General features: G+C 35.6%; 1 non-coding gene across 2 annotated transcripts in view; it reads left to right on the top strand.

The window, feature by feature from the left end:
- The window catches only part of LOC105718789 (uncharacterized), a 929,644-nt gene that overhangs the window by 259,870 nt on the left and 642,157 nt on the right, over positions 1-27,617 (top strand). For both annotated transcript variants that reach the window (XR_010344200.1, XR_010344199.1), the window contains exon 2: positions 16,620-16,716. This is a non-coding gene — a transcript (uncharacterized LOC105718789). The remainder of the gene's footprint in view (positions 1-16,619; positions 16,717-27,617) is intronic.

The following is a 27,617-nucleotide window of genomic DNA, read 5'->3' on the forward strand; positions in this document are numbered from 1 at the left end:
AGAGTATATATATGTATGTATACAAACACACACACATCATTTGCATCTTCAGCACCTGTCAAAGTATCTGACACAAGTGTATGCTTAATGATCAAATCCAAGTACTTAGGATATCCATTACCTAGAACATTTATCATTTCTTTGTTTTGGGAATATTTGAAACTTTTTCCTTCTAGCTATTTTGACCTATACAATACATTATTGTTAACCGTAATAACCTTACTGTGCTATCAAACACTAGAACTTATTTCTTCTAACTATATATTTGTGCCCATTAACCAACTGCTATTTATCCCCTTCCCACACACACTCTTCCCAGCCGCTGATAGCTATCATTATACTAACTCCATGAGATCAGATTTTTTAGCTCACACATGTAAGAATATATGATATTTGTCTTTCTCTGCCTGACTTATTGCACTTACCATGATGACCTGCATTTGCATCCACATTGCTGCAAATGACAGGATTTCATTCTTTATAACTTAATGGTATTCCATTGTGTATGTGTATGTATGTGTGTATATATATATATATGTGCCACATTTACTTTATTTATCCATTGATGTATACTTAGGTTGATTTCATATCTTGGCTATTACGAATAATGCCTCAGTAAACATGAGGGTTTAGGTATCCTTTGGATAGATCAATAATTTCCTTTCCTTTGGATGCACACCCAGTAGTGGAACTGCTTGAACACACGATAGGAAACACTTCCTTTCTTATCTTCAATATATTAGTCTTGAGCTGTGCTAATTAGGTAGCCATTAGCTATATATGACTACTCAAGTTAATTAAATTAAAAACCCAATGCTAAATACTTACAGCGATATATAAAATAGTTCCAACATTGCAGAAAGTTCTGTTAGTCATTAGTCTTCTCAAATATTACTATAAAATGTCTTATTGTGATGTGGAATCTCCATGTAATGCAAATTTCTCTTAAAGAAATTAAAAAATGGAAATTTCAGTTTCCCCTTTTCTATGTAATTGCCAGCACTAAAAACTCTTAAACAAATGCAGAACATTGTGTCTTACTTAGAGACAACATAGGCAAAATATTATTAACATGGGCAACGAAATATAGGAATTATACCTTCAAGGCTAAGTAGCATTTGGAGTATTGCGAAGGTAAAGGATGAGAAGAAAATATTTCAAATGAGTAAACTTCTAGGATTAGGCCTGAGCATGGCCTGATGAATGTGTTGGTGAATCTCTTTAAGGGAAGTGAAGTACGTACGTTTAGGATTAAAGTAAGATAAGATGTAAAGTTAAAAGGAGTATACAAAATAATATAATAGATGTATAGAGATATGATAAATATATATGATATATGATAAATATATAATGGATATATATGATAAACAAAATGTAGTGAAATATTAATAGAAACATCTAGTTATTGGTATATGGGTGCTTACTATAAAATCCTTTAACTTTTCTCTATGCTTGATACTTTTATAGTAAAATATTTTAAAATTTACATGTATACAATAATTTAGCTATGTACCAGTACCTTATAAAGAAAGAGAGAAGGAAATAGCCTGAATAACTATTTGTAGTGTGAAGAAAGTTGGGCATATTTATTATCCTTTATTTTTATAGTTTAAGAATATTTAAAAAGTAAATGCAAAAATGTTTTAATTAAATTTGATCTAAAAATAATGCATTTCTAATCTAAATGTATAAGTGGAAAGATGTGGACATTTACTATCTGTATGAATTTGGACAAATTACTTAGTCTTAAATTCTCTAAATCTCAGTTTCCTTTTTAGTAAACTGTGATTAACAGTGGTACCAACTTCCTAAGGTTATCATGAGGATTAACTGATTTAATACAGGTAAAGTGCACAGAATGTCTACCACCTGGTAAATATTGGCTAATTTTTTAGGAAATAGACATTTTAAAAAATATTTTATAAATAGCTCCCACCATACCTTCAGTATTGTGTTTATTTAGTAGGTTCTACACTCTTTAATATCTAAAACCAAATGGCCTGTTTTTTTGTTTGTTTGTTTTAAATAACTGTATTTTTTTTTCCCTAAAGCTTGTTAAATATTTTGAAGAGCTTGGGAAAGAGACTCCAAAGTGGCAGCAAACTTATTACAGGGATAGCAGTTCTCTTGGATGAAGTCAGAAGTAGTATTGATGTTAAGTTTTCCATGGAACACTCTTTGATCCTGTTAGTTTATAGAACAAAACAGACTTCTATAGCTGTTAGCCAATTAGCACTCCCTGAGGAGTGAATTTGATCAGGAATGAGAACACTATATGGAAAAGCAAGGCACAGAGAAAAGAAGTGTCTCTTGAGGTTCAGTGGATGATTTTTGTGCTGTCATTGATTTCTTCACCTTGAACGATGGTTACAGTCTGTATAAATTCAGCCCAGAACTCTCCATGCAGTTGTTTATAGCTCCAACTTTCAGACTTTTCATTACAGGAGGTTCATTTTCTCTTACCAGGCTACATTTAGCACTGAGATGATAAATAGCTCTTCGGGAGTTGGAGGAGGTTCTGAGATTATAAATTTTAGTTTAAGTACACATCCTATCTTCTCCTGAGTCCGAAAGGAAAGGAGGTGGATGAGTCCTGCTTCATTTACTCCTTTTAATAAACATGCAAAATATAATTATGGGCTATGTTTTATGGATTCCTTTACAAGTATTCCCTGGCTATGAAAGCCTAAGCCATATATACCCCAAATATATAAATTGCCAGACTATGCAAGGGGCCAGGATTTGCCTGAGTCCTTATTTGGCTTCTTGGAACTAGAAATTCAGGGCCTGTCAGCCAGGATGGGACAAAAAGGAAGTGAAAGACAAACCTATATGCATGTGGTACTTGGTTCCATTCTTGACACAGATCAAGCTCTTGCTGATGATAGTATGGCAGTAAGATTGTACTACCATCTGGAGAATTGTGCCTACTCCAGTTATTACACAATTTATCGTATATAGCTGGGTTTATGCAATTAGCAATGTTCGAATGCTTCTTAGCCAATAAATTCTACATGAGCATAATCTTTCTCTATGATTTTCTGATTTCATGGCATTTGGTAATTTTATTTTATTTATTTGTTTATTTATTTTTTGAGACAGCCTCACTCTCTCGCCTAGGCTGGAGTGCAATGGCATGGTCTCGGCTCACTGCAACCTCTGCCTCCCAGGTTCAAGCAATTCTCCTGCCTCAGCCTCCCAAGTAGCTGGGATTATAGGTGCCCACCACCACATCCAGCTAATTTTTGTATTTTTAGTAGAGTTGGGGGTTTACCATGTTGGCCAGGCTGGTCTCAAACGCCTGACCTTGTGATCCACTCACCTTGGTCTCCCATATTATATATATATAATGATTATATAATATTATACATTATAATAACCCAAATAATGAAGTTACATGGGAATAGAGGGATAGGAATAAATGGCAGTGATGCCATCTTAGTTCACTGTAACCTCAGACTCCTAGGCTCCAGTGATTCTCCTGCCTCAGCCTCCCTAGTAGCTGGACCTGCAGTTGTGCACTGACATGCCTGTGCTGGGATTACAGATGTGAGCAGCATTTGCGCCTGGCCGGCATTTGCACCTGACCAGCATTTGGTAATTTTAAAAACAGCTATGGTCCTTCCTCCATTCCTGTAGACCTTATGATTAGTAGTGATTGGTATGTAGTGAATATAAAATAATTTAATATTTTGTTGAAATTTAAATAAAGGTGTCTTGAGTGAATGAATAAATGATGAATGAATTAATAAATTCATATGAAGTTTTTTCAACGTTTTATAGAATTCGGACTGTTCTGATTACTCAGCAACCATTATTTTATATAAAAATATTTTTGGAGTACTGATCATAGAAGTGATTTTTGTAACATGCTTATAAGTTAGATCTGCTTATTTATTTTTAGAAATGATTTTTTCCACATATAAATGAAATATGTGCCCACAACAAAAAAAGTTAAATAATATCAAAATATTTTAAAGTGACAATTATACATATTTCTTACAACTCACAAATAAGCACAGATAATAACATTTTGTGATACTTCCATAACTTTATAGCACACAGAGACATACAGAGATAATTTTTTTTTGTTTTGTTTTTAGAGGCAAGGTCTCTAAAAAAGAAAAAATTATTTCTAGAAAACTATCGTAATTTATTGTCTCGAGGACAATGAGGTAGATAGAATAATTGGGAAAGAAATTGGCTGAGGTAAAAAAGACATAGATCAGAGGTGAGGTCTACATACATTATAATAACCCAAATAATGAAGTTACATGGGAATAGAGGGATAGGAATAAATGGCAGTGATGCCATCATAGCTCACTGTAACCTCAGACTCCTAGGCTCCAGTGATTCTCCTGCCCCAGCCTCCCCAGTAGCTGGAACTGCAGTTGTGCACTTACATGCCTGGCTAATTCTCCTGTGTTTTGTAGAGACAGAATCTTGCTATGTTGCTCAGGCTAGTCTTGAAAACCAGGCTTCAAGCGATCCTTGTGCCTTGGCCTTTCAAAATGCTGTTCTAATTATTTGCTATCTGTTCTTGGGCAGATACTTGGGAATGGTACTTTCTTGGGAGCTATCTTTCTAAATTAAAAGTATAATTAAAATGCTTTTAGTCAAAATCCTACACATATCAAGAATAGATTCACTAAAGTAGAATTTCTATGTATTTTTTTGCTCTAAGAATATTTGTTACTTTTGAGTCTGAATAGTGTGAAAATCTAATGGACTTATGCTGAAAATCTTAACACCAGCATTAAAGATTTAAAATGCGATTGTTACAAAATTTAGCATTAAAACTACCCTATGAGGACCATTTCTTTTATTATCTTTGAGATGTACACTATATTTACCCACATGGTTATTGCCACCACATAATTGCAGCTTTTAGAGTTGGTATATATTAAAAGTTTGAGCTCTAACATCCAAAATATCTTTTATGTTTCACTATGTCTAGATGACATTTATACTCTCTTCCAGGCCTTGAAAATTGCCTTGAAGCAGTAGCCATTTGTAAATAGTCACAGTAATTCTGTTTGTCACTATTCAGTATTATCAGTATTAGAACTGGGCTGGTAGACTAAGTTCTGAATCCTGGGATTCATTGTTTCTCTCTCTCTCTCTCTCTCTCTCTCTCTCTCTCTCTCTCTCTCTCTTGTTCTGTCTCTCTCTCTCTCTCTCTCTGTGTGTGTGTGTCTGAGAGAGAGAGAGAGAAAGGAGAAAGGTAGGGACTTGGAGGAGAATATGAATTTAATTCCTTGTCTCTTGAATCGTTTTTGCTTCCTGGCGATTCTATACTTACATCTATTTTTCCTCATCTTTTGTCCACATCTTCCGTTAATTTACTCCTATTCTTCTATTTTCATGAAACTTCATTATTTGGGTTATTATAATGTATCTAGACCTCACCTCTGATCTATGTCTTTTTTACCTCAGCCTTTCCCAATTATTCTCAGTGTAAGGAGAATGTTTTAAAATATACCAAGTTGGCTCTTTTACCTCAGTCTTTCCCAATTATTCTATCTACCTTATTGTTCTCAACAGACAATAAACTATGATAATTTTCCAGAAATAATTTTGTTTTCTTCCTCCTGTCTTCTAATATTGAGACTTTTCTCTGTTTTCTTTCAGCACTATCCCTACCCCTCAGTCTCATGGGTTTATTTCTCATTTTCAATCCAGTGATTTCAAAACCTGTACAACAAACCAACTCAGCAGAACTTGGTGACTTAAGGAGATTCCACAAACGTCTGGCAAACATGAGCAGTATATGTAGGGTAGTGGACACTTACAAATGCACTGGGTATTAGGTGGTGAATCCATCAAGCTAAACCACAGATTGCTCCAATGATTGTGTTCCACCACGTTCTACCACAAAGTGATCTGAATGATCCTGTTGAACATTGTCCTGTATGCCAGTCCCTGCTCTTTCCCTCTGCATGTTGTTAGTTTTGATCTCATCGTCCTTTACTTGTTATTAAGAGTTGAGTCTCTGAGATTTTGGCATCATCTTTGATTGAGACTCCTTCCTTGGATATAGTTGCCATGGCCAACCTCTTTCTCTCAGTCTCTCTCTTTCTCTTCAACTCAACACTCCTTTCCCCCTCTTCCCCTCCCTTCCTTTCTTCTCCCCTTCCCTCCTCTTCTCTCCTTTCTTATTGTTTGCAGTGTATCTCACAGCAGTTTAACCTGCCTGAGAAGTAAAGCATAGGTGCATAATATGATGTGGGGACTCATTGTACTGTAAAGGAGGGGGGATGCCGATTTCTGGAGGGCTGTATATCCTGTCAGAGCCAAGTTGTTATGTTTTAAAACATTCTCCTTACACTGGTGAGGCTGTAGGCATTCTATAAAAAGTGTCAGCACCCCTTTTTTCAGTACCTCAGGGGATCTTTTTAGACTAACTCTACTGCCATCTGAAACTTGCTTTGCCATTATTGTATTACCCTTTGTTCCTGTTGTCTGAATTCATTTGTTGTCTTTTGCCTAGATCTTCTTATTAAATATTTTGTTAATAGTTTGATTCATCATTACAAGGTCACCATGAGACATTGTCTCTGGCTTTTCCTCAGCTTTACATTCTGCCCTCTGAGGTCAATATCATTACAATGCTTACATATAGCTGTTGCTCCCGGAATCCAGTCCAAGATTACATTCATCCAGTTAACCATGCAGAGCATTCAGACAGAGTCTCTGAGGTGAGCCTTACTGAATGGTCATCTGTTGGCTACTGTGATTGCATTGAATAAAGAAACAATTAGCAATGAAGGAAAATCGTTATTAATTTAGACTTTGGAATCAGACAAACCTAGATCTGACCACAAGATCTGCCATTAAAAGCAGCGTGACTTTGAAAAAGTTTACTTTGAGTTTCAGTATAAAATGGACATGATAACAGCACCAACCTCATAGGCTTATGATAAGCATTCAGGTGCTATAAGTAAATAATTTAGTGCATTGCCGAGAATATAAAAAGTACTTAATAAATTATTCTTATCATCTTTATTTTAATGATAAGAGGAAATTCTAGGGCAAAGTGATCTATGAATGCATTTTTCCACTAAATGTTAAAATTAGGTAGATTTTATTTTCTCAACCTACCTCTTTTATGATGGTCTAGGTGTTGTCATATAAAGTGATATAAACAAAACAACAAAACCGTGAATACATATTTCATGTTCTGAAAATGGAAGCCACTGAACTTGTATATATTCAATATTTATATTCCTCAGATTGGAAATACAGAGACATCCGTAAGTTTGGACTTTATTACTGCCACCTGGAATTGTAAAGCCTCACCTGTAAGAGATACACGATAATTAAACAAAAATCATAATGTTTAAGAGAATCTAGGGAATGCTGAACTAAAAGGAAGAACATACCCATAAAGTAAAACATTAATGTTTACTTCAGGAAGATCATTTTCATTCTGTTTCTTCAAGGTAAAGCCTCCTAATTCTGCCAGATTTCATGTGCATCCCTTTGTACTTTTTGAAATTTGGCATTGCATTGCATGGGGAGTTGTATATAATTCCTGCAATCCTGCATTAATTTTCTGATATTTCCAAAAGGAAATGTCTTCTTGTGCTCTTTGATCTAAAAATTAAGTGGTGGTAAGATAATAGTACCTCCCAGGGTGTACTTTTCATGCACAGTGTCTTAGTGCAATGCTGATGATATCCAAAGAGACTAAGTCATAGGCTATTCTTCGTGGTCATCAACTGCCAGGCTTCTGAATATGCTGAGTCCAGACACTTGGGTTACAGAGGCAAATAGAGCTAATTTAGGGGACAAATTCCTGTGTTCCCACTTAGTCCTGCTTAGAATTACAGAATTCTGGATTCATAAGGGGTGTTAGCAAGCACCAAGTTTAGCATTTCATAAACTGTGTCCTAGAGTAATGTTATCATCCCAAGAGATGGCAATACAAAAAAGGAGAAAGAGATTATGTGTTTAAATCAGTTTGTTAAATGTTTTCTTTTTTTGTGGCTTTAAGAGTGTTTAATAGGCAAGAAAGAAAAGAGAGTGTTTAATAGGCAAGAAAGAAAAGAGAAGGCAGAAGGAAGAGTCTCCCCCATACAGAAATGGAAGGAGGTAGTGCTCCAAAGCCAAAATTCAATATGGCAACACCAGACTGTTACTAGCAGTCACTGTATTTTCCACCATCATTTCTTTAAAGTAAACAAGCAAACAAACAAAAAAGCAGGTTACTTAACAATGTCCTTTATGAAGGAGTATACATTATTTTTTCTAACTTGTTCTCTAATAAACACCATCTTAATATTCTTTGTGATGAAATGTGAACTATGAATAAAGCATTTATGCTGCAAACTGAAGTACGATATTTTCTTGAACTAAAAGCACATTTGTAATTGAGTTGCACACTGAACTAACCACTTTTTCACTTAACATCATTTTAACATAAAAGTGTAACTAATAGGTATTGAGACTTAAGGTATTTGGTATACATTTCTCAAAAATAAACAAAGTGATCCTAAGGAAAGCAACTATTTTCTATTTGTATTTGTTGCCAGTGATCAAATTTGAGCTTTGAAGTAAAAATTAAAATTTTGAAAATTCTTTGTATGCCACTATAGATGTGATATTTCTCCAATACTTTAAAATTCTTCTGGTAAAATTGGTGGTAATTTTACCAAAAGTAATTTGGTATTTTGTATATGTTAATAATTTGAAGATATGCATAATTTAGTGAACCAATATTTTCTAGATGACAAATGCATGACGACCAAGCAGTCGTAGATAAATGATTCATTTATAGTAAGAGATAGCTAGTGGATTTTAATATAATAGTGTGAAAAGTTATTTGATGTAGTTTCAAATTTTATATTGTAACTGATCTTTTCAAAACTACTTCTCATAAAATGTTGCTAAGCTATCAAAGAAGTATCCTACAATAACTATAAAAGCCGTAAAAATCTCTTTATTTTTTCCAAAAAATGCATGTCTATATCAAACTAGATTTTCTTCATAGATTTCCACAAAAATAATATATCACACAGGTTAAATACAGATTGAATATGGCTGTTTTCTATTAAGTCAGATTTTAAGGAAATTTATAAAACTATAGAACAGTCTTACTCTCCTCACTAATTTTTTTGTTTTGGAAAATATAATTGTCTTTCATAAAAATGTGACATTGATGTTCCTGTTTTATGGATTTATTTTTATTTTTAAATTAGTGCTTTACTAATAATTAACTGATAATGACAATTGTTGAGATTTTTTTCTCAGCTTTCGTTTCTAATATGATAAATGAAAAGGGGAACATCATACACCAGGGCCTATCAGAGGGTGGAGAGCTAGGGGAGAGATAGCATTAGGAGAAATACCTAAGGTAGATGATGCGTTGATGGATTCAGCAAACCACCATGGCACGTGTATACCTATGTAACAAACCTGCCAGTTCTGCACATATTTCCCAGAACTTAAAGTGTAATTTTAAAAAATGAAGAAAATAAAAAAGAGACATAGAAAAAAAGAAAAAAAGAAACTGTATGTACATAAATGAATTCTCTTCATATTAAAGAGTATATATACAGCCTGATTCCTAAATGTTTGAGTACTGATTTAAGGCAACTTTCTATCTCCTCATACCCATGCACCTTAATTCAAGTTCCCAGAAAAATATCTGATTAGTAATGATACTCAAAGAATAGCAAAGAATCTTAGTATTAATGATAAATGTTCAATTCAATCATGCCTCTCTTTTGCTTTGAACCAATAGTCTCAGACGAAAAATATGTGCCCCAATATTTAACTTTTGTAGTGTGAGTACATTCCTCATTAGTATTCATTATGGCCAGTCATTGTTTATCCCATGACAAAGCTGGGAAAGTCATTTCTACACCCTGTCAACATTTGGAGAGTCATTCTATACCAATACCAAACATTGTGCATATATTTTACCTACATATTTTATTTCAATCCTTAAAAGAATACTATGAAGGTAGTGATTTGAATCAGTTATTGGTAACTTATCACTGCATAACAAATCAACCCAAAACTTAATGACTTAAAATGAGTATCATTTTATTTTCTTTTAATTCTCTGGGTGTGCACTTTGGACTGAAGCTCAGCTCAGTGGCACTTCTGCTCATCTCTCCTGAGATATTCATGCAGATAGGACAGTCATCTGGCAGCTCCACTGAGTCTGGATGGTCCAAGGTGACCACTTCTGTTTCTGACAGTTGATGCTACCTGTCAGGGGCCCATGTGTCTTTAACAGGCCAGTGCAGTTTTCCTATGGTGGCAAAAGAGTTCTAAGAGGCCAAAAGCAGATGTAAGTCCTCATAGGTTCTAGGTTCAGAAGTCACATTCCTCTACATTAGACAAGCCTAAATTTAAGAGATGGAGAAACAGATTCTAGCTTTGAAAGATGAAAATGGAAAAATTTCATTACAAAGAGAGTATGTACAGAGATAGCTGGAATTATTGGAGCCATTTTGAAAGCTGTGTATCACAGTGTCAGTAGATGCATTTTATAGACGAAAAAACTAAGAACAACTAGGAAGTAGTGAGGTCAAAATTTGAGCACTGGTCTTTGTGTTGCCAAAACACATATCCTTAAACCATGAAAATATTTAGATAGATAGATATTGAATCCATGATTTTAACTCTAGGAGTAAAGTTAGATGAGGCTTTGGTTCTCCTGCCATCTTTGTTTCTTTCCTGTACCAAATGGCCACTGACTGTCTATCTCTGCTGCCACCTATTGTATGGTCTCTATGCCCTGTAATATATCCCCACACTTCCCTGACAAATGTATTTGAGACCTAATGATAGAGACCCTTAGTGTCTTGAGGAAAACATTAATTATTACTTAAAAATATACCCAGATCTTGGGCATTAAGCAAATTGGCATGTAGGAGGGAGGGAGGAAGAAATTTCCCCTCACAGTAGTAGGTAAAGAAAAGAGCTTGGCCTGGGACTCAGATGGACTGTGTTCACATCACAGTTCTAAGCCCTTCAAAATTGTCTAAAATATGATATGTAAATTAATCTCAATCTCAATTCTGTATGCATGAAATATATCTAATATACTGCATTTTCAGAAACTTTATGACTGTTACATGGAATCATATATAGATAGATAGATAGATATCCTATATTTGTGATACTACATTCTAAGAACTCAGTAAAAATTATCTTTATTAATGTAAATCCTTGTAGCAACCATATGTGTTTCATAGGATTTTTTGGAGGATAAACAATAAAATAAATGGAAAGTACCTCAATGAATATTAGATTCTTCACTCTCCCTCTTCTTTTTCTTCCTACTGCTAACATAAAAATAAAATAAAAATTCTGTAGCAAGATCCAGAATTTTACTTTAAGTTCTAGGACACATGTGCAGAACATGCAGATTTGTTACATAGGTATACATGTGCCTTGGGTTTGCTGGACATATTGACCCATCCTCTAAGTTCCCTTCCCTCATCCCCCACCCCCTAACAGGCCCTGGTGTGTGTTATTCCCCTCTCCATGTCCATATATTCTCATTGTTCAACTCTCACTTATGAGTTAGAACACGTGGTGTTTGGTTTTCTGTTCCTATGTTAGTTTGCTCAGGATGATGGCTTCTAGCTACATCCATGTGTCTGCAAAGGACATGATCTCATTCCTTTTTATGGCTGCATAGTATTCCATGTTATATATGTATCAAATTTTTTTATCCAGTTTATCATTAGTGGGCATTTGGATTGTTTCCATGACTTTGCTATTGTAAATAGTGCTATAATAAACATACGTGTGCATGTGTCTCTATAGTAGAATGATTTATATTCCTTTGGGTATGTACGCAGTAATGGGATTGTTAGGTCAAATGGTATTTCTGGTTGTAGATCTTTGAGGAATCACCATTCTGTTTTCCACAATGGTTGAACTAATTGATATTCTCACCAATAGTGTCAAAGAGTTCCTATTTCTCCACAGCCTCACTAGTATCTATTGTTTCTTGACTTTTTAATAGTCTCCATTCTGACTGGTGTGAGATGGTATCTCATTGTGATTTGCATTTGCATTTCTCTAATGAACAGTGATGTTGAGCTTTTTTTCATGTGTTTGGCCATGTAAATGTCTTCTTTTGAAGAAGTGTCTATTTGTATCCTTTTCCCCATACTTGTTTTAACAAGGAAATTTTAATATAAAGAATAGATTAGGCCGGGCGCGCTGGCTCAAGCCTGTAATCCCAGCACTTTGGGAGGCCGAGAAGGGTGGATCACGAGGTCAAGAGATCGAGACCATCCTGGTCAACATGGTGAAACCCCGTCTCTACTAAAAATACAAAAAATTAGCTGGGCATGGTGGCGTGTGCCTGTAATCCCAGCTACTCAGAAGGCTGAGGAAGGAGAATTGCCTGAACCCAGGAGGCAGAGGTTGCGGTGAGCCGAGATCGCACCATTGCACTCCAGCCTGGGTAACAAGAGCGAAAACTCCGTCTCAAAAAAAAAAAAAAAAAAAAAAAAAGAATGGATTAAATATTTGTTGGAGAACTGGAAGAGGAAAAAGAGGCCTCTCTGGTTATGCAGAGATAGCAGTTTCAGAAAGCAGCTCCACCCTTAGGGCTTGGGGAACAAAATGAAAAGATGGGGCACAGGGAGCTTGGAAAAGAGACCCTGTAGATCTCTGTATCACACTTCTCAGAAGTGTTGCTACACAGCCGGTGTTCGTATCTCAGGAGCCCCTAGGAGAGGACTCAGGGAACTCAAACTCCTCAGGAGAGGATGCAAGCCACCTGGGGCTGGTACCTTTCTCAGGTCAGAATAAGCTGGTTCTGGAAGGACTTGAAAAGTCTGTAGAAGGAAATGACTGCCACTGACAGGGTGCAGGATGCAACACTGCTGACAGCAAGAGAACAGGAAAGAATAAACCCCCCTTTCTCCCTTTCTTCACCCCCTTGGCCTGTCTCCAGCCCTCTCCCTGCCATTGCAGAATCTAAGAGGAAGCCAGCTGGCAATAGAAAGTGGTGTGCAGAGTCCCAAACTCAAAATCTCAAAGCAGATATAGAAATATAAATTTGGTTTTAGGTCTTACATTTAAGTCTTTAATTCATCTTGAGTTAATTTTTGTATAAGGTTGGCCAGGCGTGGTGGGTTACACCTGTAATCCAAGCACTTTGGGAGGCCAAGGCAGGAGGATCACCTGAGGTTAGGAGTTCGAGACTAGCCTGCCCAAGATAGTGAAATCATGTCTTTACTAAACATACACAAAATTAGCCAGGCGTGGTGGTGGGCACCTGTAATCCCAGCTAATTGGGAGGCTGAGGCAGGAGAATCACTTGAACCCAGGAAGTGGAGCTTGCAGTGAGCCAAGACGGCGCCACTGCACTCCAGCCTGGGTGCAAGAGCAAAATGGCATCTCAAAAAAAGTTTTTTTTAAGATGTCAGGAAGCAGTCCAGTATCAGTTTTCTGCATATGGCTAGATGGTTTTCCCAACACCATTTATTAAATTGGGAATCCTTTCCCCATTGCTTGTTTTTGTCAGGTTTGTCATAGATCAGATGGTTGTAGATGTGTGGTGTTATTTCTGAGGCCTCTGTTCTGTTCCTTTGGTCTATATATCTGTTTTGGTACCAGTACCATGCTGTTTTGGTTACTGTAGCCATGTAGTATAGTTTGAAATCAGGTGCCATGATGCCTCCAGCTTGATCTTTTTGCTTAGGATTGTCTTGGCTATATGGGCTCTTTTTTGATTCCATATGAAATTTAAAGTAGTTATTTCTAATTCTGTGAAGAAAGTCAATGGTAGCTTGATGGGGATAGCATTGAATCTATAAATTACTATGGGTAGTATGGCCATTTTCACAATATTGATTCTTCCTATTCATGACCATGGAATGTTTTTCCATTTGTTTGTGTCCTCTCTTATTTCCTTGAGCAGTGGTTTGTAGTTCTCCTTGAAGAGGTCCTTCACATCCCTTGTAAGTTGTATTCCTAGGTATTTAATTCTCTTTGCAGGAATTGTGAATGGGAGTTCACTCATGATTCACTCTCTATTATTAGTATATAGGAATGCTTGTGACTTTTACCCATTCATTTTGTATCCTGAGACTTTGCTGAAGTTGATTATCAGCTTTAGGAGATTTTGGGTTCATACGATGGGGTTTTCTAAGTATACAATTGTGTCATAGGCAAACAGAGACAACTTGACTTCCTTTCTTCCTGTTTGAATACACTTCATTTCTTTCTCTTGCCTGATTGCCCTGGCCAGAACTTCCAATACTATATTGAATAGGAGTGGTGAGAGAGGGCATCCTTGTCTTGTACCGGTTTTCAAAGGGAATGCTTTCAGTTTTTGCCCATTCAGTATGATATTGGCTGTGGATTTGTCATGAATAGCTCTAATTATTTTGAGATATATTCTGTCAATACCTAGTTTATTGAGGGTTTTTAGCATGAAAGGTGTTGAATTTTATCAAAGGACTTTTCTGCCTCTATTGAGATAATTATGTGTTTTTTGTCATTGGTTCTGTTTATGTGATGGATTATGTTTATTGATTTGCATATGTTGAACCAGCCTTGCATCCCAGGAATGAAGCTGACTTGATCGTGGTAGATAAGCTTTTTGATGTGTGGCTGAATTCAGTTTGCCAGTATTTTATTAAGGATTTTCACATCAATGTTCATGAGGGATATTGGCCTGAAATTTTCTCTCTTTTCTTTTTTGTGCTTCTGCCATGTTTTGGTATCAGGATTATGCTGGCCTTATAAAATAAATGAGGGAGGGGTCCCTCTTTTTCTATTGTTTGGAATAGTTTCAGAAGGAATGGTACCAGTTCCTCTTTGTACCCCTGGTAGAATTTGGGTATGAATCCGCCTGGTCCTGGGCTTTTTCTGGTTGGTAGGCTATTAATTACTGCCTCAATTTCAGAAGCTGTTATTGGTCTATTCAGGGATTCAACTTCTTCCTGGTTTAGTCTTGGGAGGGTATATGTGTCTGGGAATATATTTATTTCTTCTAGATTTTCTAGTTTATCTGCATAGAGGTGTTTATAGTATTCTCTGACAGTAGTTTTATTTCTGTTTGATGAGTGGTGATACTGCTTTATCATTTTTTATTGTGTCTATTTGATTCTTCTCTCTTTTCTTCTTTATTAGTCTAGCTAACAGTCTATCTATTTTGTTAACCTTTTCAAAAACCCATGTTCTGGATTCATTGATTATTTTGAAGAGTTTTTCATGTCTCTGTCTCCTTCAGTTCTGCTCTAATCTTAGTTATTTCTTGTCTTCTGCTAGCTTTTGAATTTGTTTGCTCTTGCTTCTCTAGTTCTTTTCATTGTGATGTTAGGGTGTCAATTTTAGATCTTTCCTGCATTCTCCTATGGTCATTTAGTGCTATAAATTTCCCTGTAAACACTGATTTAGGTTTGAGGCTAAAAGATAATACTTACAAATACAAATGTCTTACTCGGCTTCTGTTGAAGGGTAAATAGGAGCAACCTTCTTTGTTCAAAGTCTGTACCTGCAGTAAACTGATAAGAGGACTTGATATGTCAATATTATTTAATGGGCCCAGTGGACTCTTTTGCAAATCTAATTATTAGGAAGAGAGATCCACTTTGGCCATCTAGTACCATTGTAATTACTATATTAGTAGAAACAGAAATTCAGGAAGGCACTAAGAGAGTGAAGCAGCAGAATTTGTTTTAAAGCAACTAATTTAAAATTTATCACTATGACATGTCTCCTTGAGCGTGAGATGTTTTACACATCAGGTTTCAGTGTTTTCAATACTGTGATTTGCATAACCAAGCTTTACTTAATTATTTTATAGGATATTCTATTGTAATGAAACCAAAATAGCTATTAGAAGGTATAGACCTAGGCTGATGAATAAATGTGATTTCGTTATATTTTATGTGATTGCAGTGTAATTTCTTGCAATAAATTTGACTTTTAAGTGGTGTGTGTATGTGAATGTGCATATATGTATGTGTGTGTGAGAGAGAGGCATCTAAGAATATTGTCAGAAAATTGCTCAAATTTTGCAACAGAGCAAAATATTTGGCAAATTTTTAAATGAGGCTTCAGCAAAATTGTCAAGAGTAGAATATATAGGTACAGAGTAATAAATTTTGTACTAATGTGATTAATGTAAATAGATAAATGTGTTTTAATATTGTATTATGGTTTTTATGCATTCAGCTTTTAGAAAGACATCCAAAAGCATCTCAGAAAAAGAGAAAAGCTGTATATTCAAATGACTTCTTTAACACACTAACTATAATTTGATTGCTCTCCTTCTTTCTCTCATCATCTGTATGCTATTTCTGATATTTAGTTTATTTATTTTATAACAGGTTAAATGAAAATACCCATTTGATATGGAAGTTTTATTATACCCTAATTATTTTCTAATATTTTTTAAGTGTACACATTGATTTATGAAAACACATATAAAATGCATTACCTGAAAGTGCAAGCAGTAGTGTCACCAAGGATGGGTACATCAAATTGGATTGGAAGTGCATATTGTCTTTTAATAATTAGGGCAAAACCAGCAAGATGCAATATGATGTGGAATTTTAGATGAGCGCTATTGAAAAAAGCTAGGTTTTTATGTTCCATGTTCCCAAGAGTTTCTGTTTCATTTCATCTAGGAAATCCACTGGAGATGGTTTCAAGATATAGGATCCTTATATGTGAGGTATCCCAAATGAAGTTGGAGCATCCATGTTGAAATTGCTTCATGTTGTGGTAAGAGGAAGTGATTCTTAATATTTGGCCCTTTAGGAATGGAATGAGAATTTCATATCATATATATATATATATATAAAGGAGATATTATATATATAAAGGAAATTTATATATATAATATGTATATTGTATTTAAATATATAGATATGTGTGTATATATGTGTGTGTGTATGGTTCTTCTTATTATAAACAGATAATGAAATAAAAAATACAGAGGTTTATAACCCAGTATATATGTTCGAGATTCAACAAAAACTCTTCATTATTTTGCAATGATTATTTTCTGAAGTGGAGTAGGGCACAATAACAGACTCAAATTTGCTTTAATTTCCTACTATGTGTATGTACATTATTTACCTTAGTCAATAAGTTATTGTAACAGCCTCAAGAGGTAAGTATTATTCTCCACAGAGTCAAGATGCAGAAACAGAAGTTCAGAGAAATTAAAACCTCATCCAAATTCATGAAACTAGCAAATGGCTCAAAAATGATTTGTCTGTAAGTCTACTCTATCACTGCCATGCTGCCTCTAGGATTTGTGCTAGGTAAGGAGACAAAACTTAACAGGTTGATGGCAAGACTTTTGAGTTTTAACCTATCATTTAGAAAAGAGTCATAATTGCCTTCCCTCCAATAGAAAAGTCAAAGTGACAAAATTTCCTTTATGTCTGACTACTTTTGAAGCATCATTTTCTAGTTGTCATTGTAAGTCATTGACTAGTTACATAGATTATGGTGTTTTAGAGAAATTCAAGGTTACATAAATACGGATATAGAAAAATATATGATGTAATTTTCTCACTCATCTTTGCTATAAAATAAAAATCTATAGCCTTTCTCTATACAAATATCTCTGTTATGACAAATTACATGATTTAATGGAACTAATATTAATATTTTCCTTATGGTTAATCAGTACATTGTGTTGAGCAAATAACTTTAAAGGTCTAATTTTCCTTTCCTGTTACTTGTGCCATGAGATTGTTGGAAGACTCCATTGAAATAAGAGATAATATATGCAAAGTACCTACCATTCTATCTGGAACACAATAAATATTCAAAAATAAAACCCATATCTAAGACATTATGATGCAAAAACTTTTATAGTATAAGCCATCATTTTGTTATAGCACTGTTCATGAGGTTTTGTAATTTAAAAAATGTTTATCTGAAATATTCCCTCCATTCAACATTATGGAAATTCAAGCTCAAATATATAAATTTTTTTACACAGAAGACATCCATTTGAGGAAATGTCAGATTTCTGGTTGAAACCTTTAGAATTCCAGTACATGTTAGGAATATTAGTTTATAAATGACACAACACAGTTTCTTTTGTTCTTGAGACTCAGAAATACCATTGGAATTAGTTGCTTTAGCTAGCCTACTTGAAAAATGTCAAACAAGTCTATCCTGGTGATCATAAACCACATGCATCTTCTGTGTCTGTGAGTCAGATTTGCTTGGGTTATTCAACAGTGATGCCTTGGAAGGCTGTAAAGCAGTCTCTCTGTGGTAGTCATGCCTGTAGTTTTGCTTCTGTATTGGTAATAGTCAGCACCATTTCTGTGGGAGCAGATACCATGTCTGCTGCTGAAGATTACAGTTTTACTTTCTATGTCATGAAATGGCGGAGGGTGGTGGGGGAAGAAAAGTCAACTCTCAGTGTGAGAGTCAGAGAAGCAGTCTTCAATTATCTCCAGGTTTCAATGTGTGTTTTCACTTTTTTGTAGGAAAAAGCCTATAAAATTAGTGAATGCATGGAAGATATTAGGCTAGAATCTCCAACATCAATAGGCACAGGCTTATTCCAAAGCACCAAGGGAAGGGAATCTGGGCAATTCTTTACTAAAGCTATTTTTGATTAGTTTCCATTCTGAGAATACCTGCATAAATGTCCATATCCATCCTATGCTATATTACATTTCAATTCAACCATCTTAAAAAAAAAAATTACAGAAGCTCCTAAGCAAACATTTCCAAATTCCCACTTGATGTCTAGCTTTGGATTGATTTTAAAAGTTTCTTAAAAATAGAATTCTCTCTGTGTAGGGGCACATTTCTCTCTGCTTTTTCTCCGTAATAACCCTATATTTGCTTCTGTCTTACCTACTTTGAGATAGTGATCAACTTACTTAACATCTTTTAGCCTCAGAATTCTCATTATAATGAGGTTCGTAATATTCAGATTGCTTACATTTTACAGATTACAAAGCATATGTGTAAATCACCTATTGCTTAGAACATTGCTGGTGAGCTTACATATTAGCTATATATCTAGATCTACTGATAGGTTTGATAACATGCAAATCCCCCAAATATCCATGAGGAACTTCACAGAATCTTCCAGAATAAGGACAAAATTGATTCAGAAGATTGGTGTGACTCATGAAGTTGGTGGAGAGAAGGTAAAAGGAAGCCTCATCTTGATCAGAAGTACCTTATCAGAAAAATAAGCATTTTATTCATTTATTACCAGGCTGGAAGCAATAGCTCTTTACCTTAGGTTTGTTCATATCACCTGTATGACAATATTCCTTTATCATGGGGCTTTTTTACATTTGCTTCTCTAGGCTAACAGTTCTCAAGATTTAAAGTGTTTACAACTACCTGGAAAGCATATTAAACACAGAGGTAGCAGATGCTATTTGGGGGATTCTGCTTCAGTAAGATGGGTTAAGTCCTAAGAATTTACATTTTAAACATGATTTTATTCAAAGCCAGAGCAATTCTGGTATACCCCACTAACTGCCATTTTTCCACCTTGAAGATTAAAGTTTTACAGTCTAATTTGGAAGTTTTGTTGATCAAATTGAACAATTTTATTATGTAACTGTTAAGAGAGATAGCTAAGAATGAGACAAGATTTAATAATAGTTCTCTACACTTATTAGTCAGTAGAGTAACTCTGTAATGAATTTGATTCCATGTACTTATAAAAAGTTACTAGAACAACTACGTAAAAATAAAACATGCTGGTCAAGTTAATAATAGGGTTTCTGATTTTACTAATGTTTATCAAAAAGCTTTTAATAACCAGTTGCTTTCATATATATTAATTTATCAAATCTTCATTGTAGTTGTGTTTAGTATTTTGTTTCCTCATTTTACAGATAATTATGAATAGATTTATAGAAGGTACTGGCTTGTTAAGTCATGAGGTTAGAAAACGATAGGGCCAGTCTTGGTACCACAACAGCAGGCAGCTGGCACAGCTGCTTCCTAATCCTAGGGTAATTTAATTTTCTAGTAATGAAAGGTTTTGTTTTACAGCAGCCACGAGTGTAAGCACATATTGGAACAACCAGCCTATATTTGTTTTGTTTAAGCTGCTGAACACTTAATTCATCTTTACCTGATGAGTTAGCCTTTGGAAAGCATCTGTAGAGTAGGCCTGTTTCATCTGCTTTGTCAAACTTCTCAGGAAAATATTTTCTGAAAAAAAGGTTTCAGGTATCTTCTGCACATTCTTGTTTTCTACAAGTGTGCTTATTGATTTTCACCAATCTTTTGACTGTATGTCATCTTTCATTTAAATCAATTATCAGTGATTAAGCTTTGTTCAGTAGCTAGTCAATAGCCTCTTTTAAAAACAAAAACATAGACAGACAGACAGACAGACAGACAGACAGACAGACAAAGTATGTCCAGCCTCCTCTATACCTAGGTTTGGCTTTGTGTCTAAGTTCTGGCAATATGATGTTACCTAAAACAGTGTATACCATTCCTAGGCCATATCTTGAAGAACGAGAATGTCTGCTTCTCCTTCTTCCTTGACTAACTTGAAATTAGACATGGAGTGAGATGTCCTGGTGAGCTAGCTTGTATCACACAGATAAAGATAACTCTAGAAGTGGTAGAATAACAACATAGGAGGCTAGCTTAATGCCTTAATTTGTAGAGCAAAACAGTCCAGGACTCCTTCTGTGCTGAATGTTATGTGAAAGATGAATAAGCTCTACTTGTTTAAGTATTGCTATTAAACCACTATACAGGGCAGAATATGTGTCCTAATGAAGTCATGCAGTCTTCCGTGAATGTGTTACTTATGAATGTCTAGCACACTATTACTCCTTTAGGAAGTTAATCTTAGCTTGACAAGATATACTGGGCCCTTGAATAAAGAATGCTACTGTGGTTGCCTAGATATTATACACATACACTGTAGAAGCATCTCATCTCGCATATCTTATTCCTTACGCTATTCTCCTCACCGTCTTCTCCACTGATCCATCACCAGCTCTGTTATACTTTTTGTCCATGCATTACAGAGCAATGCATACATTTGCTACTTTTTTCAATTCCTTTTGCTATGGCGCTTATCCTTCATGCATGTGCAGTGTGAAGACAGCAAATAAAAGACAGTAATAATAAACCCTGAGACGAACTTCAGAGTCCATGCACTTCTTAACAGCATTCGACATAAACTTTTAAAACCACATCAGACTATGCAAATAAAACAGTAAGTGGATGTCTTAAAGCTTCTCCTTAGATAACAGCATCCAATCTAATCTACGAGATATTCTTCATTGTCTCCTGCCCTTCCCTCAATCCCTCACCCAATCTATCCTCATTTTGCGTGCAAGATACATTTTTTTTCATCTTTAGTATACCTCCTTGAATCTTTATTTTAGAGAAGATTTTAGATCTATATTTAATTCCTGTAGTAGTCAAAGAATGCTTTGATGTCTTATGGATGCAGTGTTCTCCTGCTTCATAATGGAGTCTTCAGTTATCTTTAAGTGGCAATTCTCCTACAAAAAAATGCTCCTTACTAAACTGATTGTTTTGACTATGATACTAGCATTCTGGGACCCAGCCTGAGATTGTATCTTTACCTCATCCCTTAATATTACAGTTTGTGCATCTTCTGACTGGCAGAATGCAAGTTTATTATATGTCTTAATATATCTCATGGCTGGTTTCTTACTACAATTGCTGTATTTTTTCATTCTGTCACTCCTTTGCTGCATCTCCTATCCCTAAGCATACATGCTGGCACTTTCAACTTAATGTTCAACACATAGTATCTCACTTAATTCCCATAAACCTCTTAGATAAATATAATGACCACCTTTTTGTCACCAAGTCAACAAACATTTACTTAGCATTTCTTTTGTGTCACCTATTATTTTAGGCAAGGGAGATGGAAATATCAACAAGCCCCCCAGTTGCTAACTCTCTCACAGAGATACCAATAAGATAAGTGTAAAAATATAATAACAAAACCAGAAAATTCCCCCAAAAAACCCTTTTAAATATACAGTAATACCATAAAACTTCAAAGAACAAGGAACAAATAAGAAAAATGCTCAATTTTACTGGAGGGAGAGAAATGGCAAAGATTAGAAAAAGTTTCCGGAGCATCCTACTTCAGCTGAAATTGGAAAGATAAGGAGACAGACTCAGACAGATACAACAAATTTTCTAAAATGTCACAGCTAGTTAGTGGCAAAGAAGGGACAGGGATTCACACCCAGGTACTTCTGATGTCATGGCTCATACAGTCAACCATTCTGGCTGCAGAATTATTTGGTTTTCGGTGATTTCTGTAATCTAATGCCATTTACATGTTGGTACACCCACATGGCACCCCCATCACTTACTCTCCTCGCTTCTGAGTACTTGCTTCTCAGTTATATGTCATCTCTACCACCAAGTTATAATTTTATATAGCTTTATAACTTGGTGTTGGAGATGATATACAAATTAAGTTTTCAAGGAAGCACCTTCCAAATTTTCAGGTTTCCTATACAGTCTTCCCTAAAAATTGTTCAAATGATATTCCATTTATGGTCTACCAATTCTGCTTTTCTACTTTTCCTTTCACAGTAGCTCCTCTTTTACTTTACAATACAAAGACGTGGTTCTCGTTCTTATCCTTACTTCCCAGGGTATGCTGTCCTGGGGGATAAAAGCCTTGCTGAGGTTTAAAAAAGGGAAGAGTCAGGAATAAAATGAAGTTTCTATAGGGACAGTCCCAAGAGAGCAAAACAAGGGAGCTTAAGGAAGAAATAAAGGGAGAGTACCTTATGTCTTTCAGGTGTTAAACTTATAACAATGCTACTGTCTTTATCTTCCTGTTATTCATCACTTGATCAAGCTTTTCTTCATCCATCTTTACCTTCTTTTGGATTTCCTCTAAGAAGATGAAAGATTAAAATATCTATATACCAAAGTTTTAAGGAACATATACTTAAAGCACAAATAAAATACATAGTAACCCCAAAATTATGTTCTTTAAAATTATACACACAAAATTTGTTTTTGATGTTAACTTTAAAAAGGTTATGGGAGTGTACAAATAGTTCTTCAATACATGTAATAGCTTTGAAAAGATATGTATTAAATGCATGAATAAGTGAGTGGTGGATTTATTCTAATGTAAAAAGCAAAATCTCAAGATTTAAAGATCTTTCTTGAGAAGTGAGAACAATTGCACTATAATATGTATATTTATTTGTCTAGTTGCAAAATGGGTTTATCACACAGTATTATATAATTTGATTGCATAGTATCATTAGCATGTAAATGCCAAGGTGATACTCACGGTACTCTCATTATATGCTGCCTCAGGCTATATCACAGGATCATTGAGAAAGGAATAGGGTATAGTTTGTTTCTTCTCAACTTTGAGGAATGACAGTAAAATTGTTATTGCAGCATAATTAAATATGCATATCTATATACTAATAAATGCTTTGCTGTCCTAGAAATCAAGTGAAGTGTCAGACCTCTCAGCCTTCTCTGGCACTGGTCACAGTCTCTAAGTTTTTCTGTAGCTTTCTTAGCTAATAAATGACTACAGAACATTCCAGAGAACTTTATCATTTTATACCCCTTGCTGAAAACTCCATTACTGAGTCAGCTCATTTTATTTCAGCTGGATTCCTTCCTTGCTTCATTTATCTCTTCCTTCTCTCCTCCCTTCTTCCCTTTCACTTTTTCTGTCTTTTTTTGTAGAGAGAAAGAGTGTGATTAGGGCGAAGATATAAATATAAGTGTTCCTTTTAAGATATATTAGTCAATTTTCAGGCATTTAAAGCAGAAAGTGCATAAATAAAATTAATTGTATAACTCTGTAGACACATGTCAAAATCTTGATGTGTTCAGTCTCTGTAATTGGCATTGTATATTCAAAGTAAGTTTTGCAAACAGCAGGAGCACAGGCTGCATGAGAACTGCCTATTAAATAGGGGCAATCTGCAGTAATGAAAGTCCTGTCAGCAATCCTTCATAGTTATGGGAGTCACTAGTTGGGAGTTTCACAAAGCTACCTTCTCCATTTCTATTTCTTACACATGCATACCTACAAAGTTTTAGTGTTATACCTGATTTTATTAGCCACTATACTCTTACTGTCTTGATGTGAACCAAATTCAAACAAATGTGTTTGTTAATATAATATTAGATTCTGTAACAAATAAACCTTAAGGTATATAATAGCTCAAGCACAATAGAATTATAGTTCTTTGTCATTTAAAGTAAAAAAAAAATGGGGTACATGAACAACTCTCATTCAAGTAGAGATTCTAAGACCATCTTCCTTCTTCTCAGGGCTTGCTATTTTCAGAATGTGGCTTCCAAGATCACCTTGATTAGCTTTATAAGCTGGGAGAAGGGGAAAAGATATAAGGAAAACAAGTAGGCATTTTTGTAGGCCAGGCTGAGGAGTCGGGTACCATAATTTTACTCATTTTCCATTGGGTAGAAATCACCTGAAAGAGCAACAGAGACAGGGAATCATAGCCTACATGCATGTCCAAGAGAAGAAGACATAGGCTTGGTGAACAGCTAACTTGTCACTGCCCAGCAACATGTAAGGTCTGGGAACTGCAATAATCAATAATTGTATTCAGGAGAAGAGGGTGACTAAAGTTGGAGGCTGATGCAAGGCAATGTAGAAATTATAAAATGTAACAGAGTGCTTCATAATTATTTTTATAATTATATTGATCTTTTCATGCAGAATAAAATATTAATTAGTTTGGTAAGTATTGACAAATTAAACATAGGCACAGACAATGCTGGGCCCCACTAATAAAGAGAACTTAATTCTCTCAAGATTTATTCTACTTTTTAATCTAGAATGGGTAATAGAGGATAACAGGTCTGAATAAAGGTGAACACCTCCTTTTGGCTCAGAAGGAATTCAGAAGGTGGGATAGAAATGCACTGTAGTCATTCAATCATTCATTCATCTCATGCACATTTATTAAGTACCTTTTTTTTTTTTTTTTTTTTTTTTGAGACAGAATCTTGCTGTGTCTCCAGGTGCCAGGCTGGAGTGCAGTGGTATAATCTTGGCTCACTGTAATCTCCACCTCTTGGGTTCAAGCAGTTCTTCTGCCTCAGCCTCCCGAGTAGCTGGGACTACAGGCACGCGCCACCATGCCTAGCTAATTTTTGTATTTTTTAGTAGAGAAGGGGTTTCACCATGTTGACCAGGATGGTCTCAATCTCTTGACCTCATCATCTGCCCGCCTCAGCCTCCCAAAGTGCTGGGATTACAGACGTGAGCCACCGTGCCCAGCCTATTAAGTACCTTCTATATTCCAGATACTATGTTTACCTTGGAGATAGATAAATTAGTAAGATAGTGCCTCTGCCCTATTAAGTACCTTCTGTATTCCAGATACTATGTTTACCTTGGAGACATAAATTAGTAAGATAGTGCCTCTGCTCTCAAGACCTTGCATCTAAGTGGAAGAAACAATCCTTTAAACCAATAAGTAATTGTAGTATCATAATTATAATTCTATGAAAGTATAAAAGGGGTGATCACATCTTCCAGAGATATGTATTGTATAGAGGAGATGCCATTTAATCTGGGTCTGGAAGAATGAGTATTTTTAGGCAGCAGAAGGAATTTTAGGGTAGCTTTAAAACCATGGTCAAGTATATGAAAAAGTGTGGCAGCTGAAAGGTATGAAAGAAAGTGACATAAACAGAAATAGGAAGTTATTTTGCATGTCTGGAAAATGAAGGCTTTATAATAGGAGGTAGAAGTCTGGGGAAAACAGTTAGTGAGCAATGACTCCAACCTCAAGTGTAGATGGAATAGTAGGTTTTGAGTGAGGTCCTAGTAGAGGAGTGAGTGTTCTCCTTCTTTGTCACTTCTTCACTGTTGTCAGCACTCTTAGAGTCTTAAGTGGCCTTCTAACTGCAGAACATAAGGCACTCCTCCTCATTCACCTCTGCAGTCATTCTTGCACTATATGTGTTCCCAGGGAGCTATAAAAGGGATAAAGCTACACAGATAGAATTTGCAGAAATAAGATAAGTGCAGGAAAGTAATAAAAGAAAGTAAAATTCATTAAATTGAAATATAAGTTTCCCTTCCATAAATATGACAGAGCATGTTGCCCTGCTATTGAACAGTGTCTACTTGTTAGTTCAATTTCTGCATGAGAGGTCTTATTTCTTAACATTACATATTCCAGGAAAACACAGTAGACAAAAATAATAGATGTGAGAAATAGTATAATGTGTGTTTCAGTGTGGTCATATGTCACTTGAAGACAGGGATACATTATGAGAAACACATTGTTAGATGATTTTATCATTGTGCAAACATAGAGTATATTTACACAAATCTAGATTGCGTAGTCTACACCTATATGGTATAGCCTATTGCTCCTAGGCTACAAACCTGTACAGCATGTTACTGTACCAAATACTGTAGGCAGTTGTAATGCAATGGTAAGTATTTGTGTATGTAAACATAGAAAAAGATAACGTTTTGTGCCGAGTTGATGGTTATGTTGTCCCTAAGCAATAGGAAGTTTTTAGCTCCATTATAATCTTATGGGACCATCATTATACATGTGGTCCATCATGGGATGAAAATGTCCTTATGAGGTGCATGACTATATATAGTATATACTGTAATACCCATAGTAAAATGTAAAAGGAGAGAGATGAATTGAAGAAGGAAGTGTTAAGCAAAAAGGAAATAGAACTTAAAATATTTAAAAAATTCTAAGCCTATGCATATTGTTAAAAAGTGAAAAAGCATGTTCTGTAGAGAACACCAAAAATGTGATTGGACAATCACTCCATGAAGAGGTTACCCATGAATGTAGTTAGCCATCTTAGCAGTGGTCAGGAATAAGAAATGGATGACTCTAGCAGAGATCCTGCCACTGGGCTAAAAGGAACAAAGATGGGACCAATGAAGAAAGGCTGTCAGACTTCTGAAATTCAATAGAATGGAACAATAGAGATATCTGGCTATCTGGCTGCAAATATGCCTTATCCTTTAACACAGGAACAGAAAACCACATCCTAACTGTTCTCACTTGTAAATGGGAGCTAAATGATGAGAATCCATAAATACATAGAGGGGAACAACACATACTGGGATCTTTTAGAGGGTGGAGGGTGAGAGGAGGGAGAGGATCAGGAAACATAACTAGTTGGGTACTAGGCTTAATATTTGGGTCATGCAATAATCTGTACAACAAACCCCCATGGCACAAATTTACCTCTGTAACAAACCTGGCTTTGCACCCCTAAACTTAGAATAAAAGTGAAAAAAAAAAAAATGACCCAAACAGCAATTCAGAGATTAGCAAGTCTGCCACTGACACCACAGGCCCAGAGCCCACAGACGCAAGGGCGCAAGACTGTCTTCTTCCAAGTTTCAGGGGATAGGACCACCTCCTTGGTTTCAGAGGATGAGGCTGCCCTCGCTCATTGCCTTAGGGAAAAGCTGCCACCCATGGCTGAGTGGGTGGGACTCCTGCACCAATAGGCCTAGAAAGTGAGGCTGCCACCCTATTGAGACTGGAAAGCAGAGCATCCAGCCAAAGAGAATGATTCTCTGGAACCTTAAGTTCTAATGGAATTTGCCTTTCTAAGTATTGTCATCCCTTTCTTTATTCCATTTTCTCCCTCTT

This window comes from Aotus nancymaae, unplaced genomic scaffold, assembly GCF_030222135.1.
Source record: "Aotus nancymaae isolate 86718 unplaced genomic scaffold, 86718_ANA_hifiasm-v0.15.2.pri h1tg000003l, whole genome shotgun sequence".
Classification (NCBI taxonomy): Eukaryota; Metazoa; Chordata; class Mammalia; order Primates; family Aotidae; genus Aotus; species Aotus nancymaae.